This window comes from Lynx canadensis, chromosome D3 (genome assembly GCF_007474595.2).
Source record: "Lynx canadensis isolate LIC74 chromosome D3, mLynCan4.pri.v2, whole genome shotgun sequence".
NCBI classification, from domain to species: Eukaryota; Metazoa; Chordata; class Mammalia; order Carnivora; family Felidae; genus Lynx; species Lynx canadensis.
This window is the reverse complement of record NC_044314.2, coordinates 84,863,728-84,891,508: the sequence shown is the minus strand read 5'-3', so window position 1 is coordinate 84,891,508 and position 27,781 is coordinate 84,863,728. Positions and strand designations below refer to the sequence as shown.

General features: G+C 46.6%; 1 protein-coding gene and 1 non-coding gene across 2 annotated transcripts in view; both read left to right on the top strand.

Annotated features, from left to right (window-relative positions):
• Positions 1 to 27,781, top strand: part of CUX2 (cut like homeobox 2) — a 171,794-nt gene that overhangs the window by 3,756 nt on the left and 140,257 nt on the right. The gene's annotated exons all lie outside the window — the stretch shown is intronic.
• Positions 14,407 to 14,510, top strand: LOC115498876. Its single transcript, XR_003963995.1, has one exon. It is a non-coding gene; the product is annotated as a small nucleolar RNA U13 (small nucleolar RNA).

Here is a 27,781-nt window from a genome sequence, read left to right as displayed (position 1 = left end):
TGTCTGAGGGCATGTGTAACCGTCGGGATTTAGCTGCTCTGAGAAGCCGCAGATGGGGGAGGTAGAGGGAGCCCAGGGTCAAGAAATTATATACCAACCATTTGGAACTAGACTTCATCAGTCAGAGAGATCTGGGCCTTTTGTACATCAAACGGTCTTCTTGTGCTAGATAGGTGTTTGCTTTTTCAGAATCTCTGAGGCTTTCAATATAAATCATAAAGTGACTTTCCCCTTCTTCTCTCTCTCCAAATGCTCATTGTCTTTATACCTTGAGTCCTTGTTCCCTTCCTTAAAACTGCCATTGGCTATTGAGATTTGACACATCTCGGTCTGAATTTGCTCACTGGCTTTGGGGCTGGTAACCAGCAACCAGTGACAGGTGAGCCACACTAGCCATAGTTGTATATCCCTCTCCCCTTCTGAGACACTGCACCATGATGAAGGAGAAAAAAACACCCCTTCCCCAAGTGCCATGCTTTTTTCCAGCCCCAATCTCTATTTCTTGCTCCAAGTAGACTAATATGCGGGTGTCGGAGGTTAAATTCCAGTGCACCTAGGAGGTGCCCATCCTTCACAGAGGTCTAGCATTCACACCAGGCGTCATCTGTGTTGTCATGGCTACACGGGCCCGGACCCCAGAGACGGGAGCGCAGAATTAATGGCAGTCCCGAGTAAAGGATTCCTGTCTTGGCGAGGTTGATGGATTACATGATGTACCATTTGTCATACTGTAATTGTTCTGGCAAATGTAATACCCACTAGTATAAACATTGTACTGCTTTGGCTAATAAAACCCAAAATAGAATAGAAAGGATGATACAGTGTTATGCTCACTTAAGAGACATGCCTCCTTTCCAAGTTGGAGCCCACTTCTTCTTCCAGAAGCCTCGGCACCTGATGCCTTCTCCATCGATGTGCACACATGTGCTAAACAGCTGTCCAGCACCCACCTTCCAGCATGTGTGGTGTGGCATGTGTGTGCAGACATATTCTCTAAGTCTCCCTCTCTATCAGCATCTCCCGTGATTCCTCTTCTTGAGGGTTTCATCCAGTCCAGCTGGGGACTGACTGATGAGTTATTGCTCAAAATCTCCTTGTGTTTCCTTGGTGACTGCCTGGCATCCCTGATGGAGGCTGTTTGTCCAAATTGACTTGGCATTCAAGGCTCTGCTCTAGCACAGCCACTGCTTCCGGAAAGTCTTACCTGACCAGCCCACCTTCACTGAGCTCACATCTCTCAGGCCTGTGTGACTCATCTGGTGCCCGTTCTGCCTTATGATGCCTTATGATCCCTCTCTTTAGATTGTGAGGTCCTTGAAGGGCTATTCCTATAAGTAATGCACTCAGCTGCAAGTAACTGGAAACTCAGCCAGTGATGCCTTAAACTTATGGGTGTATTTTTTTTTAAGAAACTTTATTTTAGGACACCTGGGTGGCTCAGTCAAGCGGCTGACTTCAGCTCAGGTCATGATCCTGAGGTTCATGAGTTCAAGCCCCGCATCAGGCTCTCTGCCTCTCTGCTGCTCATGCACACATACTGTGTTTCAAAAATAAACATTAAAAAATGTTTTTAAATAAAAAAATAGGTATTTTTAGAGCAGTTTTTTGGTTCACAGAAAAATTGAGCAGAAAGAACAGAGTTCCCATATGCTCTCTGTGCCCCACCCATATGTGTAGTCCCCTCCACATCAGCATTCGTCACCAGAGTGGTGCATTTGTTATACTTGATGAACCTACACTGGCACATCGTCACCCCAGATCCACAATTTCCATCAGGGTTCACTCTTGGTGTTGTATATTCTGTATATTTGGACAAAATGTACAATGACATGTATCTACCATTAGAATATCATATAGAGTATTTTCAACCGCCCTAAAAAGCTTGTGTGCTCTGCCTATTCATCCTTCCCTCCTGCTAACCCCTGACAACCCCTAATCTTTTAACTGTCCTCCATGATTTTTGCCTTTTCCAGAATGTCCTATAAGTTGGAATCATACAGTATGTAGCCTTTTCAGATTGGCTTCTTTTACTTAATAATATGCCATTAAGTTTCTTCCATGTCTTTACATGACTTGATAGTTTTGGTTTTTTTTTTTGTTTTTTTTTAGCACTGAATAATACTCCATTGTCTGGGTACACCACAGTTTATCTACTTACCAACTAAAGGGCACCTTGAGGGTTTGTTTTTCTCACATAACAAAGTTCACAGGTATGCAACCCTCAGTCTTTTCATTCCACCATGTTGGCTTCCCCCTTCACAGCTGTAAGATGGCCTCTTCCCCTCCAGGTCTCATATTTGCAGGCCAGGAAGGAAAAGAAGGGAAAGCCAAAGGGACAGAGGGCAAAAGGTTTTCTTACAGTGAAGATTTTACCTTTGAATTCAGGAAGTTGAGCCCTCTTCAGGGACATCTTCATCTCGTTGTCCAGGACTCTGATTGGCCACGTGTAGCTGCAAGGGAGGCTGGGAAATGAGACCCTGTAGCTTTCCATTCTCTGGTAGAAGGTGGTGTTATGGTTGAATTATGTCTCTTCAAAATTCATGTGTTGGAGTCCTAACTCCCAATACCTCAGAATGTGGCTATATTTGGAAATAGGTAATTACCTTGACCTAAAAGGTAGTTAAGTTAAAATGAGATCATAGGGGTAAGCCCTAATCCAGTGTGACTGGGGTCTTATAAGGAGAGGAGATTAGGACAAGCATACATGTACAGAGGGAGGACCATGTGAAGACACAGGGGAAAGACAGCTATCTACATGCCAAAGAGAGAGGCCTCAGAGGAAGCCAACCCTGCCAACACCGCGATCTAAAACTTTCTAGCTTCCAGAATTGTGAGAAAAGGATTTTCTGTTGTTTAAGCCACCCAGTCTGTGGTATTTTGTTGTGGCGGCCTAGCAAACAAGTGCAGGTGGTAAAGGGGAAGGGGTTTGGAATAACTTTGGGGGAGCAGTCTATAATGCTTGCCACAGGTGGCTTCTCTTATCATCCCATTTTACAGTCAGGGTCAGTAACAAGTTCAGTGCTACATGGAAGTCTAGTATATGATCAGAGTTTGACTCACCCCCCTCTGGGTTTGAATCCCAGCTCCACCACTAACAATTCTGTGCAACATTGATAGAATTGCTTCTGCCCCCTGAGGCTCAGTTTTGCCTTCTATAAAATGGGGCTGACAATAGCTCTGGTCTCCCAGGGCTGATATGAGAGTTATAAATGAGGTGAACTATGGGAGTTATCTACAGAGTGCCCAGGGTGTAACAACAATTTAGTCTATGCTCACAGAGGTGGCATTGGGGCCAGATCTGTCTGATTCCCAGGCCTAGCATTCTGTTTCCCTGGGAAGGTGGCCTGATCAGAGCAGCACAAAAACGCCTGGGATTTATGCCCCCATGATCCACTCACTGTGTCTGTCCCCACAGCCTGAAGTACTTCCACCGTGCTCTCTTTGCCCAGAGAAGCCCCCTCTTCCCTGGCACACCCACATCTGGAGTGAGGGTCTAAGCAGAAGCCTAAGGCCCTCTCACTCTCCCAGCTCTTGATTCCACCTCTTGGAGGCTGGGGGCCCCGATTCCTAGATTCACATGGAGCCAGGTTTGGTAACAGACCCTGGCACTGAGAGGAGACAGTATGAAAATAGACAATGTGCCCACTTGGAACTGAGCACCTACAAGACTGTCATGCGGGGGGGGGGGGGGGTCACCTGGCAGAGGAGTGGGGAGGCATAGCTGCTGGCCTGGAGAAGACCCCTGAGATACTGCAGCCAAAGGTGGTAAAAGGCCCAGGTAGGGGCATCTGGGGTGGCTCAGGTGACTAACTGTCCAACTCTTGATTTCGGCTCAGGTCATGACCTCACAGTTCATGGGTTCAGTCCCAAATTTGGGATTCTCTCTCTCTCTCTCTCTTTCTCTCTCTCTGTCTCTGCCCCTCTCCTGCCCTCTCTCTCTCTCTCTCTCTCTCTCCCTCTCCCCCTCCCTCTCTTTCTGCTCCTTCCCCTGCTTGTTCTCTTTCTCTCCTCCTGCCCCCACCTCTATCTCAAAATAAATAAATAAACTTAAAAAAAAGAAACAAAAGGCCCAGGTACACATGTCCAGAAAGGTGATATATCCAGTAGGGCTTGGTTAAGTGAGACTTTGGGTGATGCAGATCCTTAGACACATTCTCCACCCAGGACCTGATTCCTTGGCCTGTCCCTAAAAAGTACTTCTTCCAATTCAGTGGTGCATCTGCTGTGGAAAACAGTATGACAGCTCCTCAAAACATTAAAAATAGAATTACCGTATAATCCAGCAATTCTGCTTCTGTATATACACCCAAAGAATTGAAAGCAGGGACTGAATAGATATTTCTACACCCATTTTCACAGCAGCATTGTTTACAATAGCCAAAAGTTAGAAGCATCCTAAGTGTCCATCAACAGATGAATGGATAAACAACTGTGGTCTGTTCATATAGTGGAATATTATACAGCCTTCAAAAGGAAGGCAATCGTGACAAATGTAATATGATGAATCTTGAGGACATTAAGCCAAGTATAATAAGCCAGTCGTAAAAGGATAGATACTATACGATTCTGCTGTATCATACTGTATGATTGTCACCCAAAAGGAGTCAAATTCACAGAGACAGAAAGTAGAATGGTGGTTGCCAGGGGCTGGGAGTCAGTATTTTATGGGTGCTGAGTTTCTGTTTTGCAAGATGAAAAAGTCTTTAGAGTTGGGTGGTGGTGATGGCTGCACAACTAATGCCATTCAACCGTACACTTAAAAAGGGTTGAAAATGGTAAATTTTATGTTATGTGTATTTTACTACAATAAAATACTACTGCTTCGTTACCGCTGCTACTGCTGATACTAGTGATAATAAATGATGCGGCACTGCATACTTAACACAGAATATCTCATGTAATCCTCCCAATAACCCTAAGTAGGTACTGTTAACAAGTAGTTAAGGACTGTACTGAGGTTCAGAGAGGTTAATACATTTGTCCAAGGTCACACAGATAGCAAATGGCTGAACTGAGCCTTGAAACACGGGTCTGTCTGTCCAAAACCCGGTCTCTCAACCATACCTACACTGCCCACACTTTGATTAAAGCACAGTTGAAACTTGACACTATTGACATTTTGGGTTGGTTGTATAGCAGCATCCTGGTCTCCCTCCACTAGATGCCAACAACACACACTTCCCACCCCTCAAAGGGAGATGGCCAAAGATGTCTCCAGATATTACCAAATGTCCCCCATGGGGCAAGGTCACCCCAGTTAAACCCACTGGTTTAACAGGGGCCTCTTGGCAGCACAGAGGATATTGGACAGTTGCCGTCGCTCTCACCAAGGTGGATTCGCCAGCCTGCAAGTAGCAGATGTTCAAGCTGCTGCTCACAGGCTTGTGAGAGCCCACATTTTAAAGCTACATCAGTGGCTGGAAATTAGCTTGTGCACAAAAGATCATTGGGGCGGGAGGGGGGGTCATAAATGCTTTCTTTGCCTGTTAAAAAGATTTTTTTCACAGGGGACCCCCCACTGCCTGCACCCCCTCACCCTTAAACTGCCCAGACAGCTTGAACATCCCTTTTGGCATAAGGCTGGCCCACCCTTACTTGTAGCTTGAGCATTGTTCATTTGTAAGATGGTTCATATTAGCAGGAAAATGTCCACACAGGCCTGGGTACGTCCATACATGGTCCATACATGCACATAGTGGAATTATAGCCTTTCAGTGAAAGGTGCCAGGACACTTTGTTGGGTGAATAAAGAAAGTGGTAGAATAGGATCCCGTTTTTGAGAATAATTCTACCTATGAATGTACGTGTCAGTTGATGCATAGAGAAAAGCCCAGAGTGGACCAATGGTTTTGTTCCTATCTGTAGCCCCAGTGGCATAGCACACAGTAGGTGCTTAATCATTATTGATAGCTGAATCAGAGTGGAAAGACTGGGCTGTCAAACTTTCTTCTTGTGTGCTTTTCATCATTTGAATTTTTTATAGTGAGCGTATATTAACTTGGTGGCTAAAGGAAAAAAAAAAAAAACTTCCCCCAAAGAAAGGAAATTAAAAAAATAAAATTAATGCCTTGAACTTGCTTAGCTCTTCCCTTCCTTCTACAGAGCTCAAAACCCACGTGCCCATCTTGCCTGAGCCATGGAAGAAACAAGCTTGTGCTTTATGGTCCTTGTTTAGTCATGCATGATAACATTGGACTCCTGAAGAAAGCTGCTTCTTTATTTATTTCTCTCACTTTGGTTTTTCCCTTGGGCTTTTGAAGGGGGAATAAACCAACAGGCACTGGGTGTGGACAAGAAGGCAGTTAGAGAAGGGGTTGGGCCCTGGAAAATTCAGTCTTGCCGCTGCACCTCAGGTGGGAGGCCGAGGGCCGGACCAAGTGACCTTTAGGTGGGAGAGGGAGCTTCCATTCCTGTGACTTTCTTTCTCTGTGGCTTCAAGATCCTTCCAGAGCTGCCCAAGCACTCGGAGGAGGTGGGGAGCATATGGAGGTCAGAGAGGAAGAACAAGGAATAGATCAGGGGAGGGGGTGGGGGAGCAAGTTTTAGGACCACAAAGAAGAGGGGTATGTCATCTTTATGTGCAGTGATGGAAGAGGGTGAAGAAACATCCCCACCCCCACCCCCACCCCAGCCTTCTGATTTCCAAATATTCGAAAGGCCTTTGAGTTTATACAGTTGCATCTCAGATGTTTTTTAAAGTTTACAACTGACCCGATTTGTAGAAAAAGATAAACACCCTTCCTATGTTTGGAGTCATATGTAATTTTTATCTCTTGACCTTTAAATGTAAGCAGCAGTAAAATGAAGAACTATTGCAGTCATTTAACACTCTGGCTGTACTAACTGGTTCCTGCCTGAGAACCGTGGTTTTAAATTGGCTAATGCAGAATACTTGCAGAGCTAATAATAATTCAGATTACTCCTGTCAGCTATTCCGGTTTCATGGGTAATTTAGTAGTTGAATAAATTTTTAAAAAAATTCATTCGTTACCATGCACTGTTATGAATCAGTAGATGGTTTACCATTGGCAGCAGTAACTGTAAGAAGATTTAAATTGCTACTGAAAAGGATTTGAGTGAAGGTAATGTTTTATAATGTTCTAAGCCATATGCACTACTTTCAGGCCTCATCAGTTTTACATTGATTCCTAGTGAAGTGTTTAATTGCATCATGAATGCAATATAATTCAGTTCTTTCTGCTAATATGGTATATATCTCAAAGTGATATACAGCACTGACAGGGAGAATTCGCAGTTTCGTCCGGATTTGGGAGGGCAGTGAGAATTGGGCGCCTACTGGATGCATGGAGAGCAGGCGGCAGAGGGGGAGGCTACAGCCTGGTGCCATCTTGCTAAGACTGGGTGGGAGGGGTGTCATGAGCTTGTGTGGGGAGGGGAGGCTGTGTTGTCACCAGCCCTCAATGCTGACGGCCAGCCAGAGAGGCGTCTGGTGCTGTAGGCCTTCCCTAGGAGGGCAGGGAGATCTCCTAGTGGGCTTACTAGTCACATAAGGCTGGCCAAGCCCACTCCCGCCGTCAAATGCTCATGGATTTCGCCTGGCCATCTCACTGGCCGTTTCTAAGTGGTTATCAAAAATTGGGTTTTCTGGGGCACCTGGGTGGCCCAGTTGGTTAAGCCTCTGACTCTTGATTTCGGCTCAGGTTGTGATCTCATGGTTCATGAGTTCAAGCCCCACATCAGGCTCTGTGCTGACAGTGTGGTGCCTGCTTGAGATTCCCCCTCTCCCTCACTCTCTGCCCCTCCCACACATGCATGTGCATACTTGCTCATGTTCGCCAGCCTTCTCTCTTCCCTCTCAAAATAAATAAATAAACATTAAAAAATAATTAACACAAATTAGCCTCAGATACTATTGATGGCTGCCTTCAACTGGGAACCACTTGATATCTTGGTTCTGAATTTTTTTTAAAGTATGTTTCAGTGCATTCATTTGCTCAGGCTGCCATAACAAAGTACCACAGACCAGGTGGCTTCAACAACAGGAATTTATTTTCTCACAGTTCTGGAGTTTGAGATCAAGGTGTCAACAGCGTTGATTGCTTTTGAGGGCTCTCTCCTTGGCTTGCAGGTGGCCATCTTTGTGTTCACCAGGCAGTTCTCCTTCTATGCCTGTCTGTGTCCAGATTTCCCCTTTCTCTAAGGACATCAGTCGTATTGGACTAGGGACCTCATTTTAACTTGATCGCCTCTGTAAAGACCCTATGTCCAAATAAGATCACATTCTGAGGCAATGAGGGTTAGTACTCCAACATAGGAATTTTGGAGGACACAGTTCAGCCCCATAACACCCTGTATAGAAAGAAGGTGTGTGTGTGTGTGTGTGTGTGTGTGTGTGTGTGTGTGTGTGTGAGTGACTGTGGCAGGGTGGATGAGGGCTCTCAGTGAAGGGAACAAGGGAACAGTGCTAACTGCACTCTAATCAGAAGGCTCTTTCTGTCAACCCCTGTGAATGATGTGAAAGTCAGACTTGCCTGTCACGTCAATCCCTTCTCCAGCAGGACCTTAAAATCAGAGTTCATGCATTTTCAGATATCTGATTATTGTGCAGCCACAAAGCAAACGCCTAGGACCCGGGGCTCCCCCCTCAGCCTGGCGCCTCGATGTAATCAGAGCCTCCTTTTTATCCCCACTCTCGAGGAAGGCCAGCCAGGCCACCTTTTTGATCATCGTAACCTTGATGCAGAAGAATAATTTATCCATGCCCCCGGACAAGGAAATTGCAAAATATTATTTATGAAGGTGAGCCGACACGTCGTAATTCTGGCCCTGCATTTCTGGATGTGGCTGGCCAAGATGGGGGCAATGTGGGTGATGTTTGATAATAAAATGGGACAGTGTACCCATGAGATACAGGTGTGGGAGGAGCAGGGAGTCAGGCATCCCACAAGAGAGATTTCAGGGAATGAGAATTACTCTAGAAGCTGACCCAAACTGCCTTTCCATGGACTCTCAGGTCAGAAGTGGAAGGAGAAAAGTCTCCAGGATATAGAGGCTGGTGTGAGAGGGGATACTGAACAGCACTGTGGGCAGGGAAAGTCACGGGGATCTTCTTTTGAGGATTGTGGCCTTGGTTTGGGGAACTTGGGAGGTTTGCAGTACAGTGGTTATGAGCCCTGGTTTTGGAGCTAGCCAGCCTTGAGTTTGAGTCCTGGTTGTCTATAGTTTTCTTTGTAGTTTTGTGACATTGAGCAAGTTAGGTCACTTTTCTGAACCTGTTTGTTCATCTGTACAATAGGATTAATAACAAATCAACCCAAGTGTTGCCTCGAGAGTAACATGAGATAATGCAGGTAAAATGTAACTGTCTTTTCAGTGGGCCTGACTCCTTACCTAGCAGCAATTAAGTTGAGTGTCTAAGGATGCAGCTCTGGAGCCAGATAGCTCTTAGACCTTAGACAAGTCACTTCATCTCTCTGAACTTGCATTTTCCTCATCTATCAAATGGGCACAAAAAAGGTTACAATTTCCTAGGGTCCTCTTAAGGGTTGAATGACTGAATGGAAGGAGAGCATTTAACAGTGCTTGTCTCATAGTAAATGCTCAGTAAATGTTGGCCATTAACATAAGTTCCTAGGACATAGTTCTTGGCAGTCTTTCTTCTGAGAAGCCATTCCCAACCTTGACTCGGATTTAGAGGCAGCCTGTCTCCCATCTGCCAATGCTGTCCTGTCGAACAACATGCTTAATTTAAAAATCCAAATGGATTTGCATTCCTTATGATTTGAAAAAGTGCTCTGAGCACTGAGAAGTGCCCCATAAGGGGGCAGAATATATGTTCCCCGGGGGAACCACTGCAGCATCTGTCCACCACAGAGGAGATGGCAGACCCCAGCAGACCCCAACATCTCTGACTGCCCAACTCACAGACCGGTTGTGGCAACTAAGCACCACGACTCTTAGGCATCAGCCGTGGGAAGTTCAGCCCAGTAAATGTTTTGCAGTCTCTCAGCAATTTGGGGTTCTACCAAATTAGCGTTTGGTATTGAATTAGTATTCATTTTCTCTAATATGATATAAAAGTATAATCACATTAGTGACTTTTATAGCATATTAGATTATACATTTGGAACACGTCCCCGCCTGAAGCAGCTTTAGGCAAAAAAAAAAAAAAAAAAAGTCCCGCCAACAACAATAACAAGCAAACCATCTTCCACCCTGGCTCGCAAGCCCGGGCTTTTCCAGCTGGGCTGCAGCAACCTGGATAGAAAATTCTCTGCTCTCTGCCTCCTGGTCCCTACAGAGAAAGAATTTTCATTCCACCACCATGATTTGTGAAGCATTGAATTTAAGACCTTAATAGTCGTTCCAAATGAATGTTTCTTTAATCCCGGGGCAGAAACGCAGGCTGTGGTTGAGATGTAATTAATAGCACTAATTACTCTTCTCTCCCTCTATCCACTTTTCCTCCTGCCAGCATCCCCGTTCCCCAAGAAACCTGGCAGGAACACCAGAAATATTCACCTTTTGCTCTAAAATGTCCCTGGACAGAGAAACCAGGGCTCACCCCAATCATGGCTCTCTGTTTTGAAAGATTTTCCTTCTGCCTCCCAATGGTTCCTCTAGTTCTGGGACTCCTGGGCCTTCCAGAAGTTTAGATTTTTTAGGACCTATTTCCAGCCATCATGGTGACTCAGCCAGTTGTGAAGGGTGATGTCCTAAGGAGGCAGCAGCACATGGCCTGACTTTCCTGAGCATTTTTCTCTGGACTGTAACCTCATTGATGCATTGGTTCAAACATAGATGATGTTGCTTACAGACTCCCCAGGGTGCCTGCCTTCAGAGGGACCCCATCAAACCATTTTTCACTACAAAGAATAAAGGATGAAATTTTTTTTCTACGTATAATGAAAGCAAGTAAACTGGTCAGGAGAGCTAAAATGATTTATTTATACATTGCCTCATTCCCAAATAATTGAAGGCTGGGTAGACTCACCCGGATAGGCTTTGAACGTAGGTTGCATCTTGCATGCGAACTCTGAGAATTCAGCTGTAGTAGCTTCCTGGAATGTCACATTGAGAAAGATTCTTAGACCACATTCCGGATCAGCAAAAGAGAGTCTCATTCAGTCTATAAACATCTGATGTGCCAGGCACTGCTGTAGGCACCGGTGCCACTGCCTCCAACTGGGTAGCCAAAATCCCTCCCCTAAAAGATTCACATTCCAGTTGGGAGAAGCTGACAATAGATACCAATAAAGCCAGGTCATGCAGGGCTTGAGCACAGGAGAGAGTTGGCACATCCTATTCTAATTGCAATGGAAAGCCATTGGAGGATTTTTAATAGGGAAGTGCCAGTATCTGGTTTATGTTTAAAAGATAAAAGCTTTTTTTAAAACAATCACTCTGGGAAAGGAGACAGGGGGGAGAAGTTAGAAGGTCAGGTTCAAGGTTTTTGCAGGTGTCTGAACAAGGAATGGTGGGGGATGAGTAACAATTGATTTGATTTGAACTCTATTGTAGAGATCCAGCTGACCAAATGGGCAGTCCATTAGTAATGTCTGCCACAGACGTGAGAGGTGACAGTGAGCACTTGAATGCTATATTTGCCATCTCTATAAGTCATTTTTAGGCTGGTGAAGGGAGCTAGAGAGGATGAAAGGGTCACTCAGAGATAGTAATCCATGGCTTTAGTAACAGCTACAGATATTCCAGGGAAATTTGAAGGAGAATATTCACTGACTGTCCTTGCAGACATCATGGGGAACTTAGGCATAAGATGTCATATTGTCTTAACTAGAGATTGTCCAGGGATCAGTAAAGCAAATGGGACCTTCAAAAGACCGATATTAGACCAAATCCCTGTAGAGATGTGCAGAGGACCAACATGATTCCATAGAGACATACTCAAGGAGGTTCAAAGAGAAGAAGCTAGGCAGAAAGCCATCAGTGGAACCAGTTAATAGGAAAACAGGTTTTAATTATCTCAGGTGAAAACAGAGGATCAGAGACAATCCCCTCTTCTCTCCACCCTACAAATAGGAAGGACTCAGCAGTGTTGGTGGGGGGCAAGAAGATAAATAGCAAATAACCAACTGGAGGCCCCTTTGGGTTGTTTTCTCCTTCTCCTCTTCCCCTTCTCCCACCTCCTCCCCACTCCTCCTCTAAAGCTCTGTCTTCTCTTAAGATCAGACACTTGGCGAAAGTCAGTCATCATGTGATTTAGCAGGGTGAAAAGTCAGCTTGGCATTGGGCAAGGAACTGGATTTGGAGAGGGAAGAGCCACTTGAAAAGCCTGGAGCACCTACATGATGCTGCAAGACTGCAGTATGGGGAGCCCCGTGAATCCTGTTACAAAATATTTTTAAACCATTCAGAATAAGGGAAATTTGGTGAGATTATGATATTGAACAGGGCTCTATGTGCAATGTATAACTTTCTATTTTTAAAAAAGGTATGAGGACAGGCTTTGTGATTATAGTCCAGTCTCTTCAACATCCATTCCTAGGAAGAGTCTAGAAAAACTGTTAAACTACAGTCTCTGTCCTTGTGCCCTTGATTCTCACAGTTGGCTGTGTGGCTTCAGGAGCATCCAGCCCTAGACAAACTTAATTTCCTTCTTTGACACAGGCTGGCCATGAAGATAGAGGGTGCAGGAAATAGGACCCACATGAGGCCTCTACCCCAGCCCCTTCCCCTCAAGCCTGGAGCGAGTCATGCAGACCCCTGGCTCTCAAACCCAACTGATGTTTGGACCCCTTGCTCCTACCCAGAAAGGTGCTGACAGCACCCACCTGGGAACTCAGCCTGGCCTCTCGAGCCAGAATGCTGGGCCAGCTTGGAGAACCCCTGGAGTATCCTATTTTAAAATACTAATTTTCAAGGATACATTACTCTATAAGCAATATACACATCATCTTTTAAACTGAGACATTAAAGATGAGCATAGAGTGAATGGTAAATCTCCTCAACTTGTAGCCCCCTTTTGTCTGCTCCGCATTTATTTGTTTTTCCAGGACGCTTTAACCATAGACAAGCATACAAGTATAGCTCCTTATTAAAATAGAAAAGAGATTAGGGGATTATTCCTTCCTTCCTTCAATACTTATAAAGTGCCTACTGTATGCTGGGTGCTGAGAATATAGCAATGAACAAAAGAAAAATGGTCTTTCAGGATATGAACAGTCTAGGAGAGGGCTGGGGGGAACTGATGAGAAGCATATAAACAAATAGAATAAAAGAATCACAAATTGTGGTCCTACAAAGCAAATCAACAACATGCCATGGTAGAGCAGCAGGGGAAGGAGGTATTTAATGGATTATGAAATATAAGGAGTCTGCCATGGAAAGAGGTGTGTGTCTGGATGTGAGGTGTGTTTCGGTGTCTGGGTAGTGTAGGATGTATCTGGGTACGTGTGTTTTTATCTCTGTGTCTGGGTGTGTGCTTCTTTACCCCTGTGAATATCTGAGTGTCTGGGTTTGTGTGTGTGTCTGCATGTGCACATGTGTGTGGATCTTATCAGAGAGGGTTGTTCTGGGACTGAGAGCTCTTGTGACCAGTGGAGGTTGGAAGTGCAGGGGGAGAGCAGAGCTACACTTAGCTGTGCAGGCTTCTTAGCTACATGGGGGGGGTCTGGGTTTTTGACTCAGTACCCACAGAACTGACAGAAGGCCATCCAAAAGCATTATTAGGGATCTCTCTGAAACAGTATTATGGGGGCAAGCACATGGCCTGGAGGAGGCTGGGTGGGGGTGGAGAATGGTTTGGGCTTCACTAAAAGTGGAGGTGATGGGGCTCACTGGTAGGTGATTTAATGTGGCAGAATGGAATGAATGGAAATGCCTCCCGGGCTCCTGGCCTGAGCATCTGGATGGATGTACCACCTTTTCCTGAGATGGGGAAGATGCTGGGAGAAAGAGTGAGGAGCAGACAGGAGCCCAGGGTTTCTTCTTGGCCATGGCAGATCTGAAATGGCCTCCCAGAGGGATGTCAGTTCTTCAGGGGGGTGGGCCATTGGAGCTCAGAGTCCTGTGGCCTGGAAGTGAGTCCTGGGCTGGGCCCTTAGAGGACCTGGCCATGTCCAAGGACCAGCTAGACCACCTTTCCCTGGTTCTGAGGCCCTGAGCAGAGCATCAAAGGCCCCCATCAGTTATGTTAGCACAGCCCTGGGGGGCACTGATGCAAGAAACCATTAGAGGGATGTCTGCTCTGGGGACCTGGCCCCAAACCTTAGCAGCAGGGAGCTGTTTGGAGCTGGGGTATTTGTGGGCCTGGGTCTCCCAGCATCAGAGCTATGGAACAGTAGATCACCTCCCCAGAGGCTGGGACAGGCTTCCCAGAGGCCAGTTTCTGTTACCCTTAGCTCAGAAAGTAAAGGTACATTGCATTGCTAAGATGATCCTCTCTTGTATGCCTTGGTTGAACGTAATCTTTAAAAGCTAGAGCTGATCCTTTCGTAGTTCTTAAGCATGATGATTGGGTGTTCACACTGTTATGTGACACGTGCCTCCCTCAAATCTTGTTAAGACCTTGTCCCATTACCCATCTGACATAAGAAAGAGAAAAAAGCTAAAGCTGCTGAGCATTTTACTGTGTCAGTCCTAACGACCCATAAGCTGAGTTGATCCTCACAACAACCCCTAAGGCAAGTTCTGCAATGATTCCCATTATACAGGTCAGGAAACTGAGGCTCAGCAAAGTCGTGGTTGCACAGCAGTGCGTAGACAGGATTTGAAACTAAGCCAGTGTAACCGCAAAGCCCGTTTTCTTAGTTTTCACATGATGTGCCAAACGCTTGCTATAAGTTATCTCTTAAAGTCACAGGTACTCTTCAATGGGGTTACCATTGTACCCATTTTGCAGAGGGGGAAACTGAGGCTCAGAGAGAGGAAACACCTGGGTCAGGATCACACAGTTTTTAAGTGGCAGCACCAGAATTTGAACGCAAGAATATAAGAAACCCTGAACTTTCTTTTGAATATGGGACATGCCTCTGACTACCAACCCCTGCCTCCCTGTCTCTACTGGCAGTAAAGGTCTCTTATCCCCCCAGCCCAAAGTGTCCCAATGACCCACTGAGGGCAGGAGACAAGACTCCATACTTGGGGCTGCCTCAGCAACTTCCTAGGCAGGGCTTTACAAATTAATGAGAAACATCAGAGGTTCGTGGGCTCCTTAGATTATGATGGGACCTGGTAAGACCCCATCTCAAGAGAGGTGGGTTTATCACTGGAGTTCCTGCCTGGAGCCCTTGGTGGGCAGGGGCTGGCACTCACGTTGGACTTAAGTAGCGTTAAAGCCCCTACTTCTGGGACATGAAGTCTAAGACAGCTCATGGGGGTTTGGGCCACTCTGTCCACTGGGAGACCCCAGTGATTCATTAGGACAGTTCTTTCCATCAGAGCATTGATGGGACAACGCTAAACAGCTCATGAGCAGTGGAGACCCTGTGTGGGATTCACCATTCACTTTAGCATTTATACTTCAGAAAATACGTGTGCACGCATGTGTGGGTGTGTTTCCAACCAGTAGTTGGAAAATCACACCCTGATTTAGAAAATCTACCTACTGAAGCTTCCAGAAGACCCTTGTTTGATTAGCAGAGCTGTTAAGAGTATGGGATTTGGGGTCATGCTACTGAATTCACAACCCAGCTCTGTTGCTTGCTGGCTGCCTGGCCTTGAGCTTGACTGCTCTTAACCTCTTCAGTTTTAGTTTTCCCACCTCAATGCATATTTGAAGGAACAAACGAGTGCCTAGAACTGACTCTGGTATAAGCTGTGCACTCAGTTTATGTTAGCTAAGTGCTACAATTGTTGCTATTGCAGTCTAAAATAAGTTTTTCTGGAAAGGGGCAGATAGTAAACACTTATGCTTTACAGGCCATGTGGTTTTTAACTACTAATCTCTGCCACTGTAACAGGAAAGCAATCATGGACAATATAATATGTACATGTGTAGATGTGGTTTCATCCCAATAAAACTTCCCTGTGACTTATGTATGAACATGGTGGGGAGAAAAGTCATTTTTCTTCTGGGAGAATGCGACCCTGGGAAAGCCAGACCTGGTGAGAAAGAAGAACACCTCAGAGGGAAGCAGGGCTAAGAGAGAGAAATCAAACCTTGTCAATATTGTTTGAGCTGCTGGATCTAGCCATGCCTGAAGCTACTCCTGCATTGTTCAGATAGGTGAGCAACAGTTTCCCTTTTATGCTTAAGCTACTTTGAGTTGGGATTCTGCTGCTTACAACCAAGAGTCCTAAATTATCTAAGCCTCTGCCCCAGTCGGGTATAACTACTTACCTGCTGGTATCTACTGACTCACTCCCACTCTTCCCTGCCAGGATCAAGTTCATGACACTACCCAAGAGCATCCTTTAGTCACAAATATATAACTTTCTTTTCCTGTGGGGGCTTAAATAGTTTCATTTTCAAGGTTACAAAATCCTTAGCAAGTAGGTGACTTCATTTCCATAAACTTTAGTCCTCTCCTGTAAAATGAAGTTAATCACTGGACCAGTGATTAGGGTGTGTTAAAAGGGTTAATATTTATAAATGCTTGGAACAGTCCCTTGTACCTACTAAGTACTACCTAAGTATCTGCTGTTGCTACTACCTGGAAACGGAGCTCACAGATTCTAGGCATTTTCCTGACAGATGAAGGAGACTATCAGGCAGGGATTGGTCTTTTCATATTCCCAGCACCGGTGCAGGCCTGGTATTGAGTGGGCACTTGGTATTTGTTGAATAAGAGTTAGAACAAGACAAGGCAGTCATGGAGAGTGGAAGTGAGAGACCCGCATGGATTGCAGCAAACTCTGAGGTGTTTGTGATTAGGAGTCAAGCTATAATTGCTTCGGGGATTTATAAAACCTTGAGACACGGAGGAATGTTAGGGGACGCACAAGCAATTTAGGGATTTGAGTGTTTGGGATTTAGGCCTTAGCTACTTAAAGTGTGGTCCACCACGGACCAGTATCAGCATCACTTGAATGCCTGTTGAGAAAGGCAGGGACTCGGCCCCACACCGGACCTCTGCTATCAGAATCTGCACTTCGACAAGATCCTGGGTGATTCTCGTGTGCATTAAAGTTTGAGAAGTGGAGAGGACAGGCAGATGCTGCGGACGGGGTCCCTGTGTCTTGAGGGGCTGCTTATGGAGGTGAGGATGTGGGGCATGTGGGCCTGTCAGCTGTTTTGTTAGGAATGCGTGCTGGCCTCTGCCCTTTGGCACAGTGGGTCACACCTGCCCAGACACACTGCTGGCCCGGTAAGTGGACTCTGACGTTGCCGCACAGTGGTTTGAGAAAACTACCACCCAGCTTCACTTCTTAAAAGTAAAATGAGGGGCGCCTGGGTGGCGCAGTTGGTTAAGCGTCCGACTTCAACCAGGTCACGATCTCGCGGTCCGGGAGTTCGAGCCCCGCGTCAGGCTCTGGGCTGATGGCTCAGAGCCTGGAGCCTGTTTCTGATTCTGTGTCTCCCTCTCTGCCCCTCCCCCATTCATGCTCTGTCTCTCTCTGTCCCAAAATAAATAAACGTTGAAAAAAAAAATAAAAAAAATAAGAAGTAAAATGAAAGGTTCCTTGTCCTTCACTCAAACAGTCCCTGCTTTGTAGGCTTGCTAACTTTGTGCAAACAGTAACAGCAATCAGCGATATGTAGCTTGTGATATCATACATGTTGTGATTTCTTTTTCCTGATCCTCTTTTATCAACTTAATCCTGACGAAATGTGGATGACCTCTTAAAAATCTTCTAAAGGTGTCTGGCTGTCTGTGGTGGGGAGGTCATGGCGGGGGCCAGGTCAGGGTGGGCACGGTGGATGTGACTGCAGGAGGATCCGCCGAACCAGAGCAGAGACACCTCACCAGGAAAGTGGCCTCCAGATTGAACAGAGGTGGACACAGGTTTGAGGGGGAGGACACACACTCACTATCACCCGTCTTTACCAAAAAGTGAGTATTGTGCTAAACGAAGGTTGGGGACTGGGCCACGTGCAGAGAGTGAGCTTCGAAATCCACATGACCTGGGTCCAAATCATAGTGCTGCTGCAGCCTGCTGACTGTGTCATCTCAAGCAAGGAAGTTTGTGTCTCTGAGCCTTGCTATCCTTGTCTAGAAAATGGAGCTAAAATATCGCTGACCTCATAGGGGATGTAGAGTCAGTGAATGCAGTGGTGACCAGAGCTGGCTGATAAGAACCAGCTGTTCTTCCCAGTTCTAGGTGTAGGGTGACGTCACACTGGGAGCTAGAAGTTGACCATGGTAGAAGAATTTACACACGGAAATGGTACACATCAAAACTTCTCTTTTTTTTTCCCCAGAGAACTGGTTGTTAAGCATTTACCAGCACGCTACTTGTTAAATGACAAGTTGTATTTAAATTGCTATGCGCAATGCTTGGTAGTAGTGGTTATTACTATTATTAATTATAGAACCACAGGGCGCCTCCTTGGTTCAGTTAAGCATCTGCCTTTGGCTCAGGTCACGATCTCACAGCTCATGAGTTCGAGCCCCACATGGGGCTCTGTGCTGACAGCTCAGAGCCTGGAACCTGCTTCAGATTCTGTCTCTGTATGTCTCTGTTCCTCTCCTGCTTGCGCTCTCTCTCTCTCTCTCTCTGTCAAAAATAAACATTAAGAAATTTAATTATAGGACCCTAATATTATATAAATATTAGGGTGGTTTCATGATTGGACATTCCATGTGTTGACTCTGCATTTATTTTAACTGCTTGGAGGCCTTTTCTGCTAATCCTCTGGTCCCTAGCCCTATCTGGATAGCTGATATTATTAGTTAGCTGAGTTCCAGATAGATGAAGTATCTTACAGCTGCCCCAAATGAACATTTATTGAGCATGGACTAAATGCCAGGTGTTAAGAAAGCACTTTTCATATATGATCTCATTTAATCCCCAACAACTCTGTGAGGCAGAAACTGTTATAAATCACACTGTGTAGGCACAGATGGGGCTCATAGAAGCTAGGTGACTTGCCCCAGGTTGCACAGCTGCTCAGTTGAAGGTGCTGGGCTTTGAACCCACGCATTTAACTCCGGAGGCTGTGATTTCACCAGGTAGATCCTAGAAGTTAAATGTGGAGGGGGCAGGTGCTTGGGTCCTTGGGGTGTGGACCCTCCTTCTTGCTGGGAGGCTTTGGGGATGGGGGTGGGCAGGGTCGAGAAGTCCTGACTGTGTCCGCTTGGCTGATGGCAAACAGTCCGATTTTACTAGATGTGTGCAGGCCGGGTTCTGATTGGCAAGAGGATGTCTCTGTTGGAAGGGAATCTTGGCCACTTGCCTCTTGGCAGCAGGCTCTTGGCTACCACGTGGGCTGCCATGCTGAAGCAGTGAGAATTATTCGGCAACCTTGCCTGGGATAGTTTACAGTGGGCCGGGGGCTCTGCCAGTCTCTCAGACAGGCTGGCAGAGAGAGCAAGAAAGTGAGCGCTGCCACAGAGAAGCCCACACTCAGCTTCTTCGCTGTTCTTCTGCCCCTGTCTGTCTCCATCTCTTGCCATCCCTCAGCCTCTCCCTCTGCCAGGACTTAAGGAGCCAGTAGTACGACAGGTGGTTTGGCAGCAAGGGAAACGACGTCTCCTGTCCCCACAGGCCTGTATTCCCTCAGCTCTACTAAAACTTGAGGCCTTTTGCTTCCATGGCTCCCAGGTTGCCTGAAGATGAAGTTCAGACTCCTTGGTTTGGCTTGAGGACTTCTCATGGTATGACCCCTGCCTCCCGGTTCTTCATCATGCCTCCACAGGAGAGACTCAACTTCTTGTTTTTTCACAGTGTCTAGCCCAGAGCTCACTCAGAACATGTGGTTGAACTTGACTTACTTTGGGATTTGCATTCCTCGCCATGACTGTGTCTTAAGGCTGATTTTTCACATGCCAAGTGCTATGCAAGCTTCTAAATATTTTCTGTTCATATCTCATTGACTCATAACAACCTCACAGGTAGGCCCTGTTTTTTCCCCCATTTTACAGAGTAGGAAACTGTGGCACTGAGAGATTTAAATTACATGACCAAGATCATCCAGCTAGGACATGGCAGTGATAGATTTGAACCCAAGTCAGTCCAGAGCTCAAGCAGGCTCCAGTGGGATTTTCCTTAAACCACTTTGTGAGAGCCTGTCACCAGTTCAGTGTCATCACCCCCATCCCCGGCGGCCTTGTCAGCACAACAGCCCGCTTTGCTGGCTCCTCACATCGCCCTAGCTCTGCTGTGTCTACACATCCTTGATGAATTAACCTTGGCAATGCCAGCCTTGCCTTGTCACACCAATAAAGTTAGTGCTTCAGAGAACTAGGTTGTGGAAGGTATAATGGACCCCTCTCTCTACCTGTCTCTTTTTTCCTGCAGATTCCAAGGTTTCTTGGATGTTTAGGAGAAGAGCCAGAATGTTCCTTATGGGAGTAGGGTGGGTGTGGAAACAGGAGAGACCCCCGCATTGGTTCCTTCTAAGGGAGACCTCCTCCTTTGGGGAGACCCAAATCTCTTTCCATCTGTCGAGGGTGGCCTGTGTGACTCTGCTCACCAGGGGCTTGATTGTCTCAGCATGCCCCCACATTGCTCAACAACAGGACGACATTCCTGTACCAAGGCAGAGGGGAGTCGGATTGCGTTAGCAATTCTCCATCAGACTGTGTCATATTCGGATTGTATTGTATTAGGAGTTGTTTCCACTAATGTGATGAGAAAGTTGCTAATCTGAGAAGACTCCTGCATTGTATTAGGGAAAACAAATATTAATGTGATGCGATGGGAAGTGGCTAATAAGAAACTAAGTTGCTAATATGACACGATGGATCGGTGGGAGGAATTTGGGTCGGGTGCTTGAACTTTTCTGGAATGTGTGATGGGCAGGGCCAGAGGAGGGTAAAATGGCAGGAACTTTGTGTTACAGTCACTCAGAAGTAAGGCTCCATATCTGAGCCTCTTCCTCCCCCACGACACCCAGACCCTCACCCCTGTACTGTGTTGAATAGTGTCCCCCAAAAGTTCTCATCCATGCAGAACCTGAGAATATGACCTTATTTGAAAAGAGTCTCTCCAGATATAATAAGATGAGGTCATACCGCATCAGAGTGGGCCCTGAATCCAATGACTGGTGTGTGAGGAGAGGACACATAGGGCGAAGGCCCTGTGACCTATGGAGGTAGAGATGGGAGCGGTGCAGCCCCAAGCCAAGCAAAGCCCAGGACAGCTGACCGCCACCAGAGGCTGGAAGGAGCCAGGAAGCCTCCTCCCCAAGAGCCTTCAGAGGGAGCGCGGCCCTGCCAACAGCTGACTTTCAGACTCCCGGCCTCTAGAACTGTGAGAGAATAAATTTCTGTTGTTTTAAGGCCCCCATTGATGGTACTGTGTTATGGTGGCCTGAGGACACTAGCCCCAACCCCTTTCCCAATAACACCCTCAAAAAGGAGAGGCAGGTTCGGCAACATCCCTCTAACTCAGAGACAGCAAAGCAGCTTTGGGGGGGTTCCTCCAGCCCCAGGGCTGGCCTGGCTGCTTGACCAGACCCAGGGGCGAAGGCTTGCTATCTTTTTCTGCTTTGTTCTTTGCTTAAAGGAAAGAAGCCTCCTCGTTCGCAGGGCGGTTGGCATATGGGCTCCACAGCCTGCTTCGCGGCACGTTAATATGTGATTAAAGGGGTCTTAAAACACCCATTAGTCCCCCTCTGGTATCTAATAGCGCTTTTGGATTTAGAACAGAATATTATTTACTCATTAGCTGATAATAGATCCAGAGTACACGCCGTATATATGGGGACAATTATTAGAATGTGGGTCTGCACAGAAACCTGGTTCCGCTGCTGTGGCCGGTGGCAAGACAGCAGGGCCCAGAGGGCAGTGGGGTGAGGGGTGCAAAGTGACCCATGGGCCCTCCAAGGAAAATAGAGGGCCTGCTAGATAGAGGTTGTCTGTGGTGGCTTGCGGCGGACGGAAGCAAATTCCAGGTACAGAGGGGGGGGGGGGGGGGCACTTGAATGCCTCAGTGGAAGGGGAGGGATTGGTGGTGGTTAGAATTTGAGGTAATCAGTTCCAAGAATTGGGGTGCCAACAATAGCAGGCCCCCACAGCGGTGAAGGATTGAACCTGAGCTTTGGGCCTACGCCTCCCAGGATGAGATTATTAGTCACATGGCAGCCCCCAGAATCACAGAAGTGGGGTGACATGCCCAGGACACACAGCTGGTAAGTGGCTGCAGTGGAAGCAAACCCAGCTCTTCTGATGACCAGACCTGGGTTCTTTCCAACACTTCTTTGTACCCGCTGCAGAAACTTCTTGGTAATTCAAAGTTTCCCTGTCTCCAATGGAAAGAGGCACTTTAACACTGTTTCCTATAATGTTTTGTTTGTTGGAAAGGCGAAAATAGTGGCAGATTGTCCCTCTCCAGCGTTTGGGTCCTTGATCTACGGCCAAATGCACTAGAAAGGCTTGGGTGGAGGGAAACAGAATGGAAAGGAGTGTAAATGCCGTGGGAGTTGTTTGGGCATCTCCCAGGAAGCAAGAGGAGGCCCTGGGGAAGGATCAAGGAGTCACAAGATCAGGCCTGTGTCTGGGATCAGCAACTCTGGTGGAGGTCTGAAAATCAGTGGAGGAGGAGGGAAGAGGCAGGGAGAGGCCCGCAAGAGGTTTCACGGTAGCCCTGGTGAAGCCTCACGGGTCTGAACCAGCAGGTGGCAGTAGTATCAGAAGGAGGGAATGGATGCTGGGATACCCCCATCCATAGCGGACATCACAGGTCTCAGTGGCTGGTTTGACTTAGGGGTAAAGAAGATAGCAAAGTCAAGACAACCCCCCCGTTTGATGGACAGAGTACAGTGTGTGGGAAGGAAAGTCTCCAGTTTGATAAGCCTGATTTTCAGGTCATCGGTTTGTAGTGATTCTGTGAGCGAATGCATGAACCTCTTATGATGAAAGGCACAGCATAAGCCTGCAGTACAAGCACCAAAGATAGGACTGAGAAAGCACTGAAAAACCTTGCCTTTAACTCAGACTCGCCTAGGCTTTTCTCAGACACGCCAGATGGAAAGACAAGCCGGGCTTGTATGAAGGTGGAGAGGTCTCTCTCCAGCCCAGTGCAAGCAGTTTGAGACTTTCTGCCTCCTGGTTTCCTGTGCAGGGGCAGGTAAGCCTCCACCCATGTCCCTGTTTTTCACAGGTGGCCAGGGGGGTTTATATTGAACACATACAGGAAAGGAGCAGGGTGCCCTCTCTGGTGAGTTGTTCCATCATGTGCCCACAGAGACACTGAAGAAGTCAGAGATGTTTCCAGCAAGGTCACAACTAGAGGCCAGACATAACCTATGTGTATTGCCCGAATGAAGAATAGGGCTCCCTGATGAAAGCTTAGCAGGTCTCTCCCCACTTCCCTGGGAAGGAGCCAGAGAGAAAGCAGAGCTTGGCAAGTTTGTCCTTTGGTCCATCTTCTCTAGATGCGTGGGTCTACACCTCAGCTAGATAAATAACCAAATAAGTAAACCACTTCCCAGTGGGTGTGTGGCATATGCGTGAGTGTATGTGTGTTTGTGTCTGTATGTGTGTGTTTTAATAAAGCTCACCATGAGCCAGATATCAATTTCTGTCAGAGAGACGCAGAGCATCTGAACCAGAACTAAATAAAAATAAACATTAAACAATTATTGGAATTTAGGTTTATTTAAAAAATCAGCAGGGTTGAGGGAACAAGCCACCCATTAGCGAGGCAGAACTATCGGGCCTTTTAACAACCCGCTGGTTCTTGGCTGCCAGGGAGATTTGGGCTGTACAAGCTGTGGAAACTCCGGATCCTATTGATTAAAGATGATGCGGTAACAGGCCAATTATATCGTCGTGGCTGCTTGCAGTGCTGGCCGACGCTGGCTACCCATTTGTCTTTACAGAAACGGCTTTGTTTGGGGGGCTCTGGGAGGGCAGTTCAGTGTCCCCATCCTGAGCAAAGTATTCTTCCTCCTCTGGTCCCTGCAGTTGGTAGAGGCTCCAATGCCCGAGCTCTCCCGGATTCTTGCATTTTTCTCCTCCCTGTCCCCTCCACAGACATCCATAGTTCATAAGGAACCTGTGTCTTGTCAACCAAATCAATGCAAATAACCGGTGAGCGTTTCTCGACTTTTCAGTAATAATTGATCTTCCCAGAACTGATAGCATTTGGAAAACATAAGTAAGGAGAGCAGCAGCGAGCCAGATGTCCACGTTAAGAGAATATAATTGCTCTGAGTTATAGGAAAGGAAGTGATTTCCCTTCTAGCTTTAGCTCCAAGAGAGCAGAACAAACTGCCATGGAGCATCAAGAAGCTTCCAGTAAACTCAGGGCTTCATACAGACTCCGTCTCTCAGCCTGTAGATTCAGACGACTGTGGGACAGGGATCTTCCAAGCTGACAGGCAGATTTCCTGCTTGCAATTTTGTCAGTCTCTGGGTTTTTATTTGGAAGCTTTCTGCACAGTCACTGTTGGGGAAGGAGAGAGAGGTTTGCTGCTCTTCCAGGGGGTGGGCCAGTTTAGCCACTGTGCTGTTCATCCACCGGATGGGAATCTCCTCTCTGCTGATTTGCCTTCCCCCCCTCCCCCGCCTTCTTTCTAATTTGATGGTCATTTCCAGGCACTGCTGTAATTGGTCCCTGACTCGACTGGAGTGATATTTAGAAGGTCAGACGTCAGATGGGGTTGGGGGTATTCAATGGATTGGTGGATGGCGAATAGGATTCCCAGGGTTGTTTTCTTTATGAACGTCTATCATTCTTCCGGGACGCCTTGCTCTCTGCCAGGCACAATTACTTGCTGGGGCACATTGGTACCTGCCCTCATGGAGGAAGCTTCTAGTCTAGCTATGAAGAGACACAGACGTGAAACAATTATTACATCATAATTGCAGTAGTGCTTCATAGAAATAAGGAGCAGGGAGTGGGGACCCATGACAGTAAGAACCTGACCTTATCTTGGGGGTGCTGGTCTTAAGGAAGTAATGCCTAAGCTGAACCTTGACACAGGGGGTAGGACTGACCTAGGCCAGTGGTTCTCAGACTTGAGTGTGCATCAGAATCAGCCGGAGGAGGACTGGTTGAAAAGATTGCTGGGCATCACCCCCAGAGTTTCTGATTTATCAGGTCTGGAGCTGGTCTAAGAATTTACATTTCTAATAAGGTCCCAGGTGACACTGCTGCTGCTGTTGTCTAAGGACCACACTTTGGGAACCACCAAAGTAGGCAAAAGACTGGAAGGAGAGGGCGTCCAGGTAGTGGGAATTGTGGAAGCAAAGGCCATATAGTTGGCTTGGCACTTTCCAGGCCCAGAATAAGGGGCAGAATGGTAGGAGCAAAGTAAAGAGGACTGTGGAGAGATGTGCTAGAGGAAAGCATAGGGTCCTGGCCCCATAAGGCTTGCAGGCTAACCTGGAAAGTTTGGATTTTATCTGAAATTGGACGGGAAGCCTGGGCAGGTTTTAAGCAGGAAAGTGCCAGCATCCAGTTTGTATCTTGAAATCCTCTCTCTGGCTGCCAAGGCAGGAAGGGGATGGTGGAAGAGTGGCTTGCATGAAGCCAGGGAACCTCACGAAGAGGCTATGCAGGTATCCAGCTGGGAATTGGAGGTCGCTAGACCCGCTGGTGTCACTGGGCATGGAAAGCATGGACATGTCTGAGAGTGTTTGAGTCCAGGCATCCCCTTCCTGGAAAGCCTTCCTGATCAGTTTGAATCCACCCATCAATCCCTGAAACCTGATTTCTTACCTGAAGAAGTCATATGTTGATACTGACCTTATCAGTTCCTTGAGGGCAGGTCTGTGTGTGTCATATCTGCTCACACACTGAGGCATGGTTGGATAACAACAAATACCTTATCATAATTTGCAGGTCATGAACATTTGTTTACCAGCTAGGGTCACATCTGTTACCTCATTGGATTTTCCAAATACCCTGAGCAAAAGGTGGAATTGAACCCATTTTTCAAATGAGGCAAATTGAGGTTCAAGAAGGACAGGAGATGCTCCCAAGCTCACCCAGCTGAACTGAAAGAAAGGCAAGATTCTCACTCAGGCCCAGAGTGCCCTCTGGTGAACAGACTAAAGGAGCCATGACACCTCAACCTTTAGACAGTCACCAAATTTCCCTTAGTAAGTATCAAGGGCCTTACTCAAGGTGACAGGGCCAGTCCACCAGAAATATTAAATAGGTATAGAAGAAATTGGCATTTTTTTTGGAAATAAAAAATGGTCAAATAGTTTCCTATAGTTCAACCTAAAACAAAGCATGCAGGGGAAATGTTGCATTTCTAGAAAATTCTGCTGCAGCATGAAGGATAGGAGTTGCAACGTAGTCTAAATTGTCTCTGAAAGCAGCTTCCCACACACACGGAAGCTGATGAGGGGGCCGTACAGGGATGCAGCATCTTAGAATCAGTCTATAATGCAATCAATTTTGTATACCCTGGTGAAACAGCAACATTTATTTAACGTCTTTTATAGAGCAGCTGAGTTTTATCACAAATCACATTCCATTTCTATTCAGCTGGGACTCCTTGAAGGCTAAAATGCACTTACTTTTCTCGGAGGAAATTTACCAATTCCTCAATAAAGACCCATTTGCCTCTGTATGTAAAATTGACACATTTATTGAATATTAAACATTTAAGGTTTTTTACCTAGCTCCCCCACCCCCTCACCCGCACCTTTTTCCACTTTTCCACAAAGCTTCCCAGTCATTAGGGAGTTCCTCAAAGTGGCAAGAAATGGGTATTTTCGTGCAGAAATGGCTGACATTTAAATTTGGGTCATTCTTATCAGTGGGAAATGGTCAAGTTATGTCATAAATGTATAGGGCGACATCCAGTGCCTCGGAGCAGCCCCTTTAAGCCCTGTGCTTTTCCCCGTCATTGTGGCTGGCTTGGTAGTCTTGGTCACGCAGCAGTACTGTGTTGAGTTTGCGACAAAAGTTTTTTTGTCCATACTTGTAACATTTGCAGAAGGCAGGGGCAGCCTCCCTGACAATAAATTGTGCTAATTAGCATGAGGGCCTATTAATAAAGCGAGTTTTCTTTCATCCATGTTCCTGAATGGTCGGGGACATCAATTAAAGTGTGCGCTTGGGACAATGTCTTTTCACTGCCGGTTGCAGTGTTTTTGTTTAAAAAAATAAGCAGGGGGCTGGGCCATTTAGGGAACTTGTTTTTGTGTCCTTAACATGGGAGAGGGCTGAACTGTTGAACTTAGGTCTCAAATGCTGGGTCCAGATTTTCTGACTGATTCTAAATCAAGGCAGTGATAAGTCGGGTGGGTCCTTGGCCCTGGGGTTGGGGCTGTGCTTTCAGAGTGAAAGGAGAATTGTTGTATTTGAGGAGTATCTTCCAAATGAGGTTTAAAACCCGCCAGACACAGGTTTTCAACTGGTAACTTGCCCTCTTACCAGCTTTGTGAGCTCAGACAGGTGATTTACCTCTTTCCACCTCAGGCAGCGTTAAATGAGATAATCCATGGAAGGTTCCAGAAGGAACCTCAAACTTCATTGCTGTCCTGGGAACTTTATCCGGTGTCAGGTTTGTATGGAAAAAGAAGGGTCATTGCATCCAGCTCCCTGTTCTAGGCTTGATTTCCCTTCCACAGAGCCCAGCAGTTAACCATTTATGCGGGGAATCCTTTAAGGACTGGGAACTCACTTATCGCTATCAGGGCTGTCTTCCTTACGGTGACCTGAAACCTGCTTGTGTGTAACTTCCTCTGCCCATAGGGGTCTGAGCTCCTCTCCTGTTTTTCAAATATGTAAAGGTGCCCCTTCTCTGAGTCTTCTGTTCTCCAGGGTAAATTTCCCCCCAGCTCTGGGTGTC